The sequence below is a fragment of the Myotis myotis genome, unplaced genomic scaffold (genome assembly GCF_014108235.1).
Source record: "Myotis myotis isolate mMyoMyo1 unplaced genomic scaffold, mMyoMyo1.p scaffold_m19_p_22, whole genome shotgun sequence".
In the NCBI taxonomy this organism is placed as follows: domain Eukaryota; kingdom Metazoa; phylum Chordata; class Mammalia; order Chiroptera; family Vespertilionidae; genus Myotis; species Myotis myotis.
The window spans coordinates 3,056,167-3,071,793 of record NW_023416327.1 but is presented as its reverse complement, the minus strand read 5'-3'; the positions used below and the strand labels follow the sequence as shown (position 1 = coordinate 3,071,793).

The window sequence follows — 15,627 nt, the reverse complement described above, 5'->3', positions numbered from 1 at the left end:
CCCGGCCTCGTGCTGTGGGGCTCCCGTCAGGCCCACTGGGGAGGCAGGCAGGAAGGACGTGAGGAGTCAGTGGACTTGCTGCCCCCGAGGGACAGTGATTCCCGCAGAGTGAGGCCGTGGACCAGACCCCGGCTTACCCAGTAGCCTGTGAACACTGCTCACGCGGGCCGTCAGCTGCCCGCTGCAGGGACAGATGCTTCTGAAAAGAACCAGCTCGTAAAAACTCAGCCATTTGGTGTGGATGCCATTGATTTGTGGTTCCCTAAGTTTGTGAAGCAACTGGTGCCCACTGCACATGTTTAGGCAGCTGAATCACCCTAAATCAGGTGGGACTGGAGGGTGACGAGCTGTAGTCATCTGATGCGGTTCGTTTCCTAGGAGAACAAAACTGTAACTCCATTTTCATTAATTTACAGTTGTGTTCCATCTACTTCAGAGCCAATATTAAATTACCCCCTACCTCCAGAAGATGTGCTGGAACATAAGTATCGGAAGGATTAGTATTCTGAGTGATGGTTAGCTTATTTTAAGATTTGTTTTCACCTATCTATTATCATTTTGTTGAAACATTTTTTTTTTTTGTTTGAAAGTGATGCGTAGTTTTTGTTTGTTTGTTTGTTTGTTTTTAAAGGAAGATGAATTAGCCATTAAGGGAGGCCCTTCTCCTGGGGGAGGCGCCCTGAAGGCCACGCCAGAGGGTTCTGCAACATCCAAGTCCTAGGTCCCTTGGATCCTTTTGTTTTCTTCTTATTTTCTCCCTTATACTTGCTGGTGAATTTTATGGCCTGTACATTATACTATCTCAGTTTAATAAAAAGTAACTCTGGAGTTGGTAGATTGACTTAGAGAGAAGAAACGAAGGGTAACATGCTTTTATCTTTATACGAGGGGCCTGGTGCACGAAATTCTTTCCCTGGGGGGGTGGTCCCTCAGCCCAGCCTGCCCCCTCTCACATACTGGGAGCCCTCAGGGGATGTCCTACTGACGGCTTAGGCCCGCTCCCTGCTCCCAAGCAGGGAGCTGGCTTAAGCTGCAGTCTGGCCTCCCTTTGTGCGAGGTGACCTGGCTGATCAGGGAAAGGCACCAGCCCCATTACCCCGCTGCTGCAGCCACTGCCAGTCACTGCAGCTACCAAGGTGTTTTCATCAACACGGACTCCAGTCCCTTCACCATGAAAAAATGACAACTTTCTTTAGGCATTTTCAAGATGAGTCTTTCATAGGATATGACATTTCTTTATTATTTTTTTCTATCCTCACCTGAGGATATGTTTCCATTGATTTTTAGAGAATGTAGAAGAGAAAGGGAAAGACAGAGAGAAACATCAAAGTGAGAGGAACACTTTGATTGGTTGCCTCCTGCATGAGCGCTGACCTGGGCCCCAGCCAGGGAAGAGCCTGAAACCTAGGTACATGCCCTTGGTCAGAATTGAACCCAGACCCTGTGGTAGGCAGGCCGAGGCATTATCTACTGAGCCAAACTGGCTAGGGCAGGATAGCCCCTCCAGCAGCAGACCTTCGTTTTTTTCTCTAGGAGTGAGGTGGAAAAACCCTACATCACCTTCTTGGATTCTTATTACCCAGGTTACTAAGAATATTACCAGTGGAATACAGGGAGCTTAGCCAGTGAGCGGTCAGAAAAGGTGTTTTCTCTGTAGTTCACACCGATCTCCAGCTCGGCCGGGCATTAGGCCTGGGCAGGGAACACCCCCAGCTCCGTGCAATCGCTGGCTCTGCCCCTGCCCAGGCCTCAGGCCTCTGGCCAGGGCGTTAGGCCCTTTGCGATCACTGGCTCCGCCCCTACCCAGGCCTTAGGCCTCTGGGCCGTTAGGCCTGGGCAGGGGACCCCCAGCCCTGTGCAATCGCTGGCTCCGCCCCTGCCCAGGCCTCAGGCTTCTGGCCGGGGCGATCGCCGGCTCTGCCCCCCCGGGTGGCGTCTGGTGCTGCCGCTCCGCCTCCCCGGTCCCCGATCTGCAGCCCGGATCACATGGGCAGTGTCTAGCATTGCTCATCCCACCTGCAGTATGCAAATTTAACGGCCATCTTTTTTGGGCTAATTTGCATACTCTTCTGATTGGCTGGTGGGCATAGTGAAGGTACGGTCAATTAGCATCTTTGTCTTTTATTAGTGTAGATTATCTGGTATGAAGAGTGAGGTTTCCCAGTGGTCTGTGTGGCTTGGATTAAAACACATTTTACAGATTGTTGAGATGAAGAAACCTGTGGTGAACCCACCCAGGTTACAGAGAAATAAGTTCATGCGGGTCATGAGTCTCCATGATGATCAACTGCGGGTGTGTATGTGGAGGCACAAAGTGGGAGTTCAGTTTCTTCATAGATCAGATTGGATTTGGTCTGCAGTGTTCTCACCCGATTTTTCTGAGTTCACTATATGTCTTTGAAAATTTTTCTACTTAGAGCTTAGAGACTTTCTCCTGTTTCACATGTGCATAGCACTTCAGCATAGGAGGTAATTTATTTAACAGTGTACCTCGATGGACGTTTAGGCTCTCTTCATTTTGATGTCCTACCAACTGCCCTCCCTAGAGCTGTGCAGTTTTGCAGTTTGTGGGAGAGGACCTGCTACCTCCCCACCTCCCCAAACTGCTATTTTATCACACTTACACATTTTTTGGTAATTTTTTAAATTTTTACTTTTGAAATCACTTTTGGCTCACGAAACATTGCAAAAATAGTACAAAGGATTCCTCTGCACCCTTCATCTACCTTCCTCAGACAGTCACATCTTACATCACCACAGTGACCTGAGGGAAGTTAACACTCACATGCTGTCACCACACTTCTGGTCTCTGACAGTCTGCTGGGTGGAAGGTAATAGCTTAGTGTGATTTTCGTTTACATCCATTTTATTATGAGTGAATCCAGCAGGTTTTTGTATGTTTGAAAGGCAGGTATTTTCCTTTGCTCATTTCTTTGATTTGCTGCTCTTCTGTGAATTTCAAGGAGCTCGCACTGTCTCAGGAGGAGAGGAGCCCTTTGTGTTAGGAATTACAAATATTTTTCCCTAACTTGTAACTTGTCTTTCTGATTTGCCTGGGGTAGATTTTACCATGTAAAAAAGTTCTTCCTTCAAGGTTATAAAGGCTATATTTTATATATCCTTCTATACTCTATTGTTCGACCATAAATCATAGATGCACTTGGGTTGATCCAATTGTAGGATGTGAAACGTGGCTCCAACTTTCTTCAGATGGTACCAACATGTGCTATTGCCATTTATTAAGAACTCTTATCTTTTCGCCCTGGCCTGTGTGGCCCAGTGGGTTGGAGCGTTGCCGGTGCATCGAAAGGCTGCAGGTTTGAATCCTGGTCAGGGCACACACTAGGTTGTGGGTTTGGCCCCATTCAGCACACGTACAGGAGGCAACCAGTTGCTGTTCTTCTCTCTCTCTTTCAAATCAATAAGCTTGTCCTGGCTGAGGATTAAAAGAAGAAGTCTTATCTCCCCCATTGACTTGAACCAGCGCCTTTAGTGTAGACTGGATTCCCAGATGATTAGGGTCTGTGTTCCATTTCCTCCTGTTTCATCCCTCCAGCCTGTTGTATGTCACATCAGACTTGAACAGATGAATTCTTTGAAAGTTTCCTATTATTTTAAAGTAAATGAAATGAAATAGCAGTATTATATCCAAGTCTTTTATAAAGCTAACTAGAGGCCCAGTGCACAAAAATTTGTGCACTCGGGGGTAGGGGGTCCCTCAACCCAGCCTGTGCCCTCTCACAATCTGGGACCCCTCGGGAGTGACCACTTGCTGGCTTAGGCCTGCTCCCAGGGGGATTGGGCCTAAGATGGCAATCAGACATCCCTCTGGCAGCCCGGCAGCCCTCGGGGGATGTCCATTTGCCAACGGGGAGCAGACCTAAGCTGCAGTCAGACATCCTTAGAGCTGCTGAGGAGGCATGAGAGGCTCCCACCACCACCGCTATACTGGCAGCCATCAGCCTGGCTTGTGGCTGAGCAGAGCTCCCCCCTGTGAGAGCGCTCTGACCACCAGAGGGCAGCTCTTGCATTGAGCGTCTGCCCCCTAGTGGTCAGTGTGTGTCATAGTGACTAGTCATTCCCAGTCTTTCTCCTGTTAGGGTCAGTTTGCATATTACCCTTTTACTATATAGGATAGAGGCCTGGTGCACAGGAGAGGGCCGGCTGGTTTGCCTTGAAGGGTGTCCTGGATCAGGGTGGGGGTCCCGCTTGGGTGCCTGGCCAGCCTGGATGATGGGCTGATGGCTGTTTGCAGCTGGTCACACCCCCTTCAGGGTGGGGGTCCCCACTGGGGTGCCTGGCCAGTCTGGGTGAGGGGCTGAGGGCCGTTTTCAGGCTGGCGGGCGACTGAAGCTCCTAGCCTCTTTTTTTTTTTCTTTTTTTATTCTGGGATTTATTTACCTTCTATAGCTGTCACTGGAGCTGCGAGTCAGCTCCAGCTCTGAGGCCTGGCTCCAGCTCTGAGGCCGTGGCTGGCTGAAAGCAGGTATCTATGGTTTGTTTGGCTTCTATAATTGAAACATTGTTGCTTCCGGAGCTCAGAGCTGGGCGGCGGCAGGCAGGGAACCTTGGCTTCCTCCATCACTGGAGCAAGCAAGCCTCATGTTTGCTTCAGCTGTATGGCTGCCGGCTGCCATCTTTGTTGTCAGTTAATTTGCATATCCTGCTGATTGGCCAATGGGAAGTGTAGCAGAGGTATGGTCAATTACCATGTTTGTCTATTATTAGATAGGATTACTGTGCTTACATAAAGGATGTCCTAAAATTCATGCAAGAAGTAATTTTGATAGAAAACACAGGTAAATAATTAAAAATTGTAAATTTTTTATTGATTCATAAAGTATACAGTATAGGGTTATATATGGAATAGCATATTGGGTAAATGGCCTCCACGGCTTTGCTGGCACATACTCACTCTTTTGTTGAAATTATCCATTACCGTTTTGCATAAATGTGGCTGAATTTCGATGAGGCTCATTTTCATCTTGATGGCTTGGTTAATCGACAAAATTCTTGCATTTGGGGTTCAGAAAGTCCATGAGTGATTGTTGAGAAACAAATTCATCCACAACGTGTCACTGTTTGGTGCGGATTTTGGGCTGGAGGCATCATCGGACCATTCTTCTTCGAAAATGTGGCTGCTCAGGCAATAACAAAAGAGTGCGTATGTGCCAGCAAAGCCATGGAGGCCATTTACCCGATATGCTATTCCATACATAACCCTATACTGTATACTTTACGAATCAATAAAAAAATTTACAATTTTTAATTATAAACCTGTGTTTTCTATCAAAATTACTTCTTGCGTGAATTTTGGGACACCCTCTATAAGTAAATGAGACTGTAGAGGCCCATAGGTCACTGAGGGTCCCAACATGGGGTGGAAGGCAGGCGGTCCCTCCATCACAAGTCCAAACGTGGGTGAAATATATCCTTTGCAAAAGGTCATTTTGAAGATGCTTACCTGGGCTCCTCTCCCTTCCCCCATCTTTGCCAGCTGTGTTCTTGGATGCCGGAGGCAGGTTAAGGATGCCCGGTGGGAAATTTGATTGAAAATAGTTAGTGACAACATTTTTTTACATAGGGGAGAGGGGACTCACAGTGCGGGAAGTATGTCAGAATGCCCTGAAGTGTTTTCTTTGGTAACTTGGCTTCCGGTCTGGAGGAAACCTGTGGGTTCAGCAGCACTGTCTGCGTTCACGTGACCTGGGGAAGCTGTGTCAGCAGCGCTTGACAGATCACTGCCAGCTTCCCCTCAGCACTGCTCCTGGGGAGGGTCCGTGCAGCTGCTCAGCCAGCCATGCTGTGCAGCCTGGATTGGTTGGTCTCTGGTGAGGGGCAGCGTGCACAGGGTGAAGGCCAAGGGCTCCCAAGACAGAGGCCCCACTTCTCACAGCACCTGTGCACTCAGCCCACCTGTGTGTGGTCCCCAACTTCTCTGCTCTGCATGGGGATAATGAAGCTCCTCCTGGTGGTGCTAGGCCTGAAGGTGACAGAGCAGGAGAAGTACGTCCTAGGTCTGAGGTCTGTGGCACCGTCCGTGCGGAGTGAACCCTGGCCGTCCTGTTGGTCTGTTTTTTTCTCTGGAGTGCGTGACCCTCGGAGGCCCGCGCTTCCTGGACTGGCGTGCTGAAGGTGAAGGACGCTGGGCTGCAATTACTCTAAGGTTAAATAAGAGAGTGGCGTACACGTGTGTGAATAGCACACGGGAGGCTGAGCCCAGGCCAGGGGAGGTTGGCCTCAGTGTTCTCAGGTCTAAGAAAACAATGTCCTGTCCGGGTTTGGTCTATTTGAGAGAGATGGACCGCGTGTGCTGTTGCTGTCATTGATGGCCAGTTGCGGGAGCAGGACTGATACACTTTTATGTATGTCAGCTCTTTGTTTTGTCAAAAACAATAATCTTCAAAATAGAACATGTAGAACAAATGTCCACAAGAAGGAACCGAAGCTGAAATGGAGGCAGTTAGCAGGCGAGCACCTTGCCACTTGCCATCCAAAGCCGCGCCGTCAGCGGGGGTGAGCCTTTCCGGGCGATGGCGGCTGCTTGTGGGTCTCCAGAAGCTTGGAGACCGGCACATGTTCTCATTTTCCAAATGGAGAGAAAACAGAATCAGAAAAGACTCTCAAACAGATTGCTAAACGGAGATGACAGCTGGGGCATCGAGCTGTCAGCATCTCCTTCAGTGCAGTGCGGCTGGGTTTCAGCAGAGATGGGGCCACTTCTAAATGTGTCCCTCAAGTCTCTAGTGGCCTCTGACCCTGGGCATGCTGGGAAGCTCTGGGCCATTGCTCCTTGGGATGCGTGCTGGTCACCTGCTCTCACTGTGCTGTGGGGACCCACCTACCCCCCTATCGTTGACAGCTCACTTGGCCTGCCTCCGCTCGTCCCATGTCATCTTGTACACATGGTACCTGGATGGGGGACAGTTTTGTCTGTTTACACAAAAACAGTGAACAACATTAACTGAAAGAGAATGAGGGGCCTGGTAAGCAGAAACCTTTGTCCTTTGCCTGCGCTTGCAGAGTAGAGAGGGTGGGTGGCCTGGGACACACAGGAAGGGTAGCTGAGTGCCAGTGCCAGGTGGATGGGGGCACATTCTGCCCTCCACCTCACTGTCCTCTTATCTCGCCCGTGGCCTCTCGCGTGCGCTGTGGTGAGAGCTGATGGTCCTTGGTCTTGCCTGGGAGGCTGGGTGTGTGGGCACAGGATGGCCTCAGTCACTCCCCCTTTATAATGAGGTGGTTGAGGGAAAAGTTGTGTTTTCTTGGAACACCTCTTATGTACTTGGCGCTTTGCGGGGTGCTTTTTATGCTGTTCAGCTTTTTACGCTGTTTGTGGTGTTTATATATAGCACGTCTGCAAGAGAATCCTCTCCTTACCCTCCATTTTGTAGGTGAGAATAGTGGTAGAGGTGGGAGCTATCTGTCTGGAATCAGCCAGTGAGAGGGGAAGCTGGCCTTCCACACTGCTCAGGGGCGGGCCCTCCCACCTCGGGCACGCTGTGGGGTTGGGAGCTGGTGGAGGGGCTGCACCCACAGAGCGGAGCCACTTTGATCCTCCCTGAGGAAGATCTGGGGTGCGGCTGCCCTTGGCCATGACTTGCCCTGCAGCCTGGATGAGGCCATGGAAGGCTGTTTGTTGCAGCGACGAGTGGGTGGAGTGGTCGGGTCACCTGGGACCGAATCAGAACTTGGAACTCTTGGGAAGCGATGGACTGAAGCGGCCTGGAGAAGGGGGGCCGGACGGGCCGCGCCCTCCGCGTGCACTCAGATCCCCTGCCCCGCGTCGCAGAAGAGGCCGGCCCCTGCGCAGGCATGACGCTGCCTGAAAGGTTTAACGTGTGCTTAGCATCAGCGTTTCCATTTTCTGCAGACACATCCCTGTCTGATTATGCGTGTCACACACAGAGATGATGGAGGGGGATCCATAGCATCTGGAATTCCCGTTTGGGGCTCTAAACACCCACTTGTCTGGGTTGTCTGCTTTGTGGGGGCGAAGCACATCCTTGTCTGTTGTGTGTCAGCAGCCAGCACTGTGCCTGTAGGGGTTCAGGATGTCCCTGTTGGATAGCTAGACGGAGAACAGAGTCAGGCTGGCGAGGTGGAGGAAATCTTGTCATGTTTCGGGTAAGGAGGGTTTTGCTTGGAGACATTGCTGTTTCTGTTAGAAGTTAGTCACGGGAAACGAGGTTAGACGGTTGTATTTCAACAAAAAGTGTTTTTTGTCTAAAACTGTTATGCCGCTGTACAGACTCGGTTTGCTTGTCTCGGAGTCTTTACATCCTAAGACAGATCTTGGCTCTATTGGAGAGCACGCATCGTTTCAGACGTCACTGGAAGAGGTTAGTTGGTTTTTTATGGGTAAGTTTTCTCGTAGCAGATGAGCAGCCGCGCCGTGTCATCTCATGGTTGACCGGGCCCTCCCGGAGCCCGTGGGCAGGAAGCACCGGCTGCGCCTCCCGTGGGTGCGCACAGCGCACGTGCCACACGTTTCATCACAGACGCAGGCCTTTAGCTCATTCTGCAAACAAGGCGACCTACATGCTCCCCGAGGAGACGGTCTCCGAGGTGAGATGCGCCTTCACCTCACATGGGGAGTAACGCAGAGCGAGGACTGGCCTCAGTTTAACGCAGCGTCCTGCGTCCTTCCTGTCACACGCCGAGGGGCAGCGACGCCGGCCCGGCTCCTCAGCACCCTGTGCGGAGCTGGAGGGGCCTGGACGGGCCCTCGCCGTTCCCGTCGTCCCTGCGCAGTATGGCCCCTGCGCTGGCGCTGGCGGCTCGCGGCGGAGTCCGGCCTGGCCCTGGGCCTCTCGGGGGATCGGCCATGCCTGCCGTGCCAGGGCCTGGTTGTGCACCGAGCACCCGGGGCTGGAGAACAAGATGGTGAGTTCAGAGCAGCCTTCAACCTCTTCCCGACTCTTAACTCTGCCCACACACCACGGTGGAGCGACATGGAGCGTTTCATGTGTGTGAGTGAGCGGACCAGAGCTTGTCCTTGACACGTCCACCGGGTGAGCATTAGCTGAGAAGACCTGGCTGGACAAGGAAGTGGGCTTGGCTCTCCGCCAGATGGGCATTGAAGTGCGTGTGCATGCGTGTGTGCATGTGTGTGTGTGTGTGTGCGCGTGCATGCCCGCGTGCGCCTGTGTGCGCCCAGTAAAAAGGCGGGCGTGTTGGTTTTCATGCTCTTGTCTGGCTTTGGCTTTGGGAGTGCTTACACAGCTAATCTGGCATTTATGATTACTTCCATTTTGAGCCCAGCAGGAGGTTCTTCGGGGATATTCACAGAGAAATGGCTTAATTGGATTTCCGCCCAGCACAGTGTTTGAATGGCATTATGGATGGCATTCACTGGGCTGCTGCCACAGGAAGTCCTATAGATGTTTTTGAGCTTTAAGACTTAGAAGTGCTCTTTGACTCCGTCCCTCTCATTGGCTCATTGCTAATTTATTCAACAAAGGAAGTACTCAGAGAGAAAAACTAGGCAGTAAAATTAAGAAATATGGTTTGTAAGCAGAGCCTTGTTTGGTTTCTCATGGTTACAGTGTTGTCTGTACTTAAGGCTCCGTATAGATCCTGGGGTCTGGCGTGGGATTCTTGGGGTGTCTTGGGTTAAAATTAGGGAACAGGATTCTGGGCCCCGTGGCACCGGCCGCGGCCGATCTTACGCTCACGATGACGGAAGGAGTTTCCTGATGGCGGCTGTCTCATCGGCCCGTCCTCCAGGGCCCGCCGTGCAAGCCCCGCACGCCAGCATTGGAGTTGCTCCCCGGAGGCTGTCCCCAGGTCGCCAGGCAATGGAGAGCTGATAGCTGTGAAAGCACGAGTGCTCCAGGGGTGAGGGCATTCCCGAGAGTTCCCCAGAGGGATGTGGGTTCCCTCCCGAACGACAGACTGGAATTGGCCGAGGATGGCCGTGGAAGTGGGAGTCGGGAGGTCACCGTGGGCATGGGGCTCAGAACTGTGAAGGACCTGGCGTTTGTGGGTGACACCCTTGGGCCACTTTAGGAATACTCAAAAGTAGCTAAATGGCCTTAAAAACCGTGACATTAAACGTTCTATTCAATTGGAATAACCATAAATTTGTTCTGTATAAGTTAAATTTTTTATAAATATTAGCCTTTCTAATGGAGAAATTGAATTTATTCAACTCCCTTTCATTCCTCGTTTTGTGGAATGCGTGTGTGTGATGCTATAAAATGTACGTGAGCATCACCCCTACTGAAAAGGGGAGAGCCATGGCGCAGTGGGTTGGAGCATCATCCCTACACAAAACGTTGCAGGTTCAGTTCCTGGTCAGGGCGCAAACCTAGGTTTCGAGTTCGATCCCCAGTCAGGGTGCATACAGGAGACAGCCCATTGATGTTTCTCTCTCACATTGATATTTCTCCCTCTTCCTCTCCCAAATCAAAGAAACATGTCCTTGGGTGAAGATTTTTTAAAAAAAGGGGTGGGGCTAGACACATCAAGTTGGTTCAGCACCCATCAGAAGCAAAATAGGATAATATGCAGTGAGATTTGTTTTTAGTTTCTTAGAAGCCAGTGCATTCTGTAGGCTTCCGTTACCGGTAATTTACAAAATTAAAATGAACAACAAACAGCCTTCCCACAAAATCTTTCTCATGCCTCTCCACAGCTTGACTGCTCTCTGTGCTCCCTCCGCTTCTCAGACGCTGGACGTCATGGGCCGGTCCCAGTCCCGTGTAACACATCACCTTCGGCTAATGGCTGCAAACATTGCGTCCCCAGCCTCCTGGGGAGTTTCATCCTGGCTTCTTCTTTTTTTTCTTTTTTAAATATTTCTTTATTGATTTCAGAGAGAGGGAGAAGGGGAGAGAGAAGCACCAATGATGAGAATCATTGATTGGCTGCCTCCAGTCGGTCCCCTACTGGGGATTGAACCTGCAACCCAGGCATGTGCCCTTGATCGGAACCGAACCTGGGACTCTTCAGTCCGCAGGCCAACGCTCCATCCACTGAGCCAAACCAGCTGGGGTAATCCTGGCTTCTTAATGGACAGAGACGTGAGCCGGAACTGAGGTGGGTTTCGAGCCGCCTCCAAGTCCCTGAAGAACTCAAATATGTGCCCATCTGTCCATCCGTGTCCCCTGCTCACTTGGGGACAAGGCTTAATCCCAGGCCTGGCCGATGGGCGCAGCGCTCTCTGGAAGATTCTACCCGCAGGCTCAGCGGACTCAGTGCCCTTCTCTGAAGGTACTGCGTGGCTCTCAGTAACAGCTGTGGTGCTTGAGGGGCAGGGGAAAGCAAGGTTGCGTATAGGGTTAATTTTGCTGCGGGAAATCTTTAGTTTATAAAACAGCATGAGTATTCTTTGTAGGAAAAAGTACAACTCTTATAGAAAAATATAGGAACATGTGTTTAGTACCATACAACTAATGTCTGCATATAATCAGTGTCAGGTGGCATCGTTTTTCTCCGCAGGTGGTTTGGAGCACGGAACGCTGGCTTCCCAGAGGGTGGAAACCTGCCCACCTGGAACCCCCTCTCGGCGCTCACCTGCCCACAAAACGGTTACGCTTTTGTAAACCAGAGGTCCTCAAACTTTTTAAACAGGGGGCCAGTTCACTGTCCCTCAGACATTCCACACATGTGCACTGCGGGCCCGGGACGAGTCGGCTGCTAAGCAGGACAGGCAGCGGCGGCAAAAACACCTGGCGGGCCGGATAAATGTTTTCGGCGGGCCGCATGTGGCCCGAGGGCCGTAGTTTGAGGACCCCTGTTGTAAACCTTTTAAAAGCAGAACATTCTCACAGCACATTTTTTTCTGTTACATCCCCTCAGGCAAGGGAAACAAAAGAAAAAATGGGGCAAATAGGGCTACTAGTGAGACAACAGGAAGGGTAATTTTTGGATTAGAATGTGATTTCCTGGAGGAAAGACAAAGGGAGGTTTTTTTAAAAAAAAAATCGGGTAGATGGCCTCTTCTCTGTATGGGGTAGGGAGATCGCCTACGTGACGGATTACCTACTGGTGCTTGAGCAGAAAATTCCAGATGGCTTAGTTAAAATTATATTTCTGGGAGAAGTGGAAACTACAGTTGACATTTAAAAAAAATATTTTTATTGATTTCAGAGAGGAAAGGAGAGGGAGAGAGAGAAGCATCAATGATGAAAGAAAACCATCGATCGGCTGCCTCCCACAGGCCCACACTGGGGATGGAGTGCGAAACCCCTCGAGTGCCCAGACCAGGAATCCAGTCGTGACCTCCTGGCTCGTAGGTTGACGTTTAACCTCTGAGCCACACCGGCCGGGCTGTGTATTTTGCTTTTTTAACAGATGTATTGTCCTGCTTGTTTAAACACAATTTACAATTTTTATGACCTAATAATCTCTTTATTTGGAAAACAACATTTATATGTCTGGTGCTTTGCTCACAGGACAAAGTTTAAAAATGGGCGTGCTTTGCAAATGTCAGAGTTCTGCTTTGGGTGGTCATTTCATCTTACACTTTCACGTTTTTCTTGTGAAAGGTCCCGGCTTCCACGCCTTGGTCTAAGCCAGTGATGGCGAACCTATTGAGCTCGGCATGTCAGCATTTTGAAAAACCCTAACTTAACTCTGGTGCCGTGTCACATATAGAAATTTTTTGATATTTGCAATCATAGTAAAACAAAGATTTATATTTTTGATATTTATTTTCTATATTTAAATGCCATTTAACAAAGGAAAATCAACCAAAAAAATGAGTTTGTGTGTCAGCTCACACAAAAGTATTTTATAGAAAAACAAATGTTCCTGTATTTTTCTATAAAATACTTTTTCGTGTCATAGGTGCGCCATCACTGTAAGCTGTGGCTTGTCCCACAGCTGGTGCACTTTGTTGTCATCAGAGTTTACGTAAACCAGGCGGGGCTGGAAATAAGTGGTGTGTGATTGGCCATTCAGTAATTGTATGCTAATTAACGTGTCAGCTTGAACTGTTTCGAAAAAGCTGGAGGGTTCAAAACACTTTGTCAAGCTTTGAGAGTGAAAAAGTTTTGAGAAAAACTCAGGCCAATATATGTGTGGATAAAATAGCACAGTTAGAAAAAGTCACCATCAGTATAATATGTGTGGGTTTCGTTCGCTTCAGAAAAGCCCTCCACCCCCAGGTTAAGACTATACTTTCAGGGGTCATTTCTATAGTTTGTCACTAGAGAAGTTTCTCTGAACGTGTAGAGCACCTGAAACCACAAGGAGGAGGAGGCGCAGCGTTCTCTCCTGAGCGTGAAGCCGGCTTTTGGCGTTGCTTCCACCAGCCATTGATGATCGCTCTTCTCTTCCACTGGGAGAGTAAGGGGGAAAGGACATAGTCTGAGTGGTTTCTGTTAAAAATAAAAAATAGAAAGAGAAAAAATGGGATTATATCAAACTAAGAAGTCTTTGTACAATAAAGAAAACCCACCCACTGAATGGAGAACGTATTTGCCAGTGACACATCTGATAAGGGGTTAATCAGAATTTATAAAGGACTCATAAAACTCAGCACCAAAAAAAACAATCCAATTAAGAAATGAGCAAAGGAGCTGAACACACACTTCTCTAAAGAGGACATACAGATGGCCAATAGACATATGAAAAGATGTTCAAAGTCACTAATCGTCAGAGACATTAAAACCACAATGAGCCGAAACCGGTTTGGCTCAGTGGATAGAGCGTCGGCCTGCGGACTGAGGGGTCCCAGGTTCGATTCCGGTCAAGGGCATGTACCTGGGTTGCGGGCACATCCCCAGTGGGAGATGTGCAGGAGGCGACTGATCGATGTTTCTCTCCCATCGATGTTTCTAACTCTCTATCTCTCTCCCTTCCTCTCTGTAAAAAAAAATCAATAAAATATATTAAAAAAAAAAATAAAACCACAATGAGATATCACCTCACACCTGTCAGAATGGCTACCATCAATAAATCAACAAACAAGTGCTGGCTTGGATGTGGAGAAAAGGGAACCCTCGTGCACTGCTGGTGAGAATGCAGACTGGTGCAGCCACTGTGGAAAGTAATATGGAATTTCCTCCAAAAATTAAAAATGGAACTGCCTGATGACCCAGTAAATCCACTTCTAAGAAACCTGAAACACTAATTCGAAAGAATATATGCACCCCTATGTTTGTTGCAGCATTATTTACAATAGTCAAGATCTGGAAGCAGCCCAAGTGCCCATCAGTAGACAAGTGGATAAAAAGCTGTGGAACATTTACACCATGGGATACTACGCAGCTGTAGAAAAGAAGCATCTCTTACCCTTGGAGACAGCATGGTTGGATCTGGAGATTATTATGCGAAGCAAAATTGGCCAGAGAAAGACAAATACCACGTTATATCACTTATATGTGGAATCTAATGAACAAAATAAGCTAACAAAATGGAAACAGATTCGTAGATACAGAGAACAGACTGACAGCTGTCAGAGGGAGGGCATTGGAAGGCTGGGTGAAAAAGATGGAAGGGTTAAGCAAAAAAACCCCTCAAGACAGACAACAGTATGGTGATTACCAGAGGGAAAGGGTGTGTGTTGTCTGTGATGAGATCATGGGCTGACGTCCGGTGAAGAACCTGCGTGAGCCATAACCTCATTCCGCAGACCGGGTGCCTGACGACAGAAACTTATTCTCACAGTTCTGGGGGTGGGAAGTCCCAGATGGAGGTGTTGGCAGGTTTGGTTTCTCTTGATGCTTCTCTCCTCTTGTTGCCTCTTCACATGGCTGTCCCTCTGTGCTTGTGGGTCCTGGTATCACTCCCTGTTCTTATTAAGGACCCCCGTCAGATTGGCTTAGCAGCTAACTGCCTCGTTGTGGCAGATTCTCTAACTTCCGGTACGTTCTGAAGTGCTGGGGTTGGGAGTTTAACACTTGAATTTTGGGGGGACACAATTCAGACTGTAACCCATGGGGCACGCACAGCTGCAGGGTGTAAGAAGAGCTGTATGTTGCTAAAGGAACACAAAAGGCAAAGTGTTCAAGGGACCCTGGAGGCATCTGGGAATTCTTCTCAGAGGCGGGTTTTGAACAGCCTCTTCGAAGGGGTAGGCTTTCTCCCACCCTCTGAACACGGGGTGGGCTGTGCAGGGAGGAAAGCGGGTTTGAAGGGAGTTCCCAGAGCCCAGCTGCTGAAGAAGTGGGCTCTCCAGGCTGGGGCGGTGAGCAGTCACGTCAGTGGAGACCTGAGTTGCAGAGAACAGGGAGGGACCCTCGCGAGGGCTGCGGTGGGGGAGGGGGCACCCCTGTGCCAGGCCGCCTGTGCACAACACCGTGCAGTGGGGAGACACGCAGGAAAGACAGTGGAGTTTAATCGCTCTCTGTCTTTATTAATAAAGTGAAACACGTAACGATGCCACAGAAAAGAATAAAGTTAAAAGTAAAATCATAATTCTCACCCCTGATTCCCCCCCCCCCCCCCCCCCCCCCTGCAACCAGTTTATTAGTGGTAACCACTGCTACCAGCAGCTTGTGCCTGGCCTTCCTGCCTGCTTTTCAAGGCTCTATTAAAAAAAGAAGAGAAAAGGAAGAAATGCGAGAGGGAGAGGCCAGTGAGAGAGGAGGCAGGAAACCGGGCTTGCTCGCCGCTCTGCTGTGGGCCTGGGCCTTTCTTGCAGCTCCAGCTCCCTCGTTCTTTCGGTCCTTCGTC

General features: G+C 49.6%; 1 protein-coding gene and 1 non-coding gene across 3 annotated transcripts in view; both read left to right on the top strand.

Annotated features, from left to right (window-relative positions):
• Positions 1 to 15,627, top strand: part of NCK2 (NCK adaptor protein 2) — a 133,568-nt gene that overhangs the window by 50,702 nt on the left and 67,239 nt on the right. The window lies entirely within an intron of this gene.
• LOC118679148 lies at positions 13,119 to 13,326 on the top strand. Its single transcript, XR_004975144.1, has one exon. It is a non-coding gene; the product is annotated as a small nucleolar RNA U3 (small nucleolar RNA).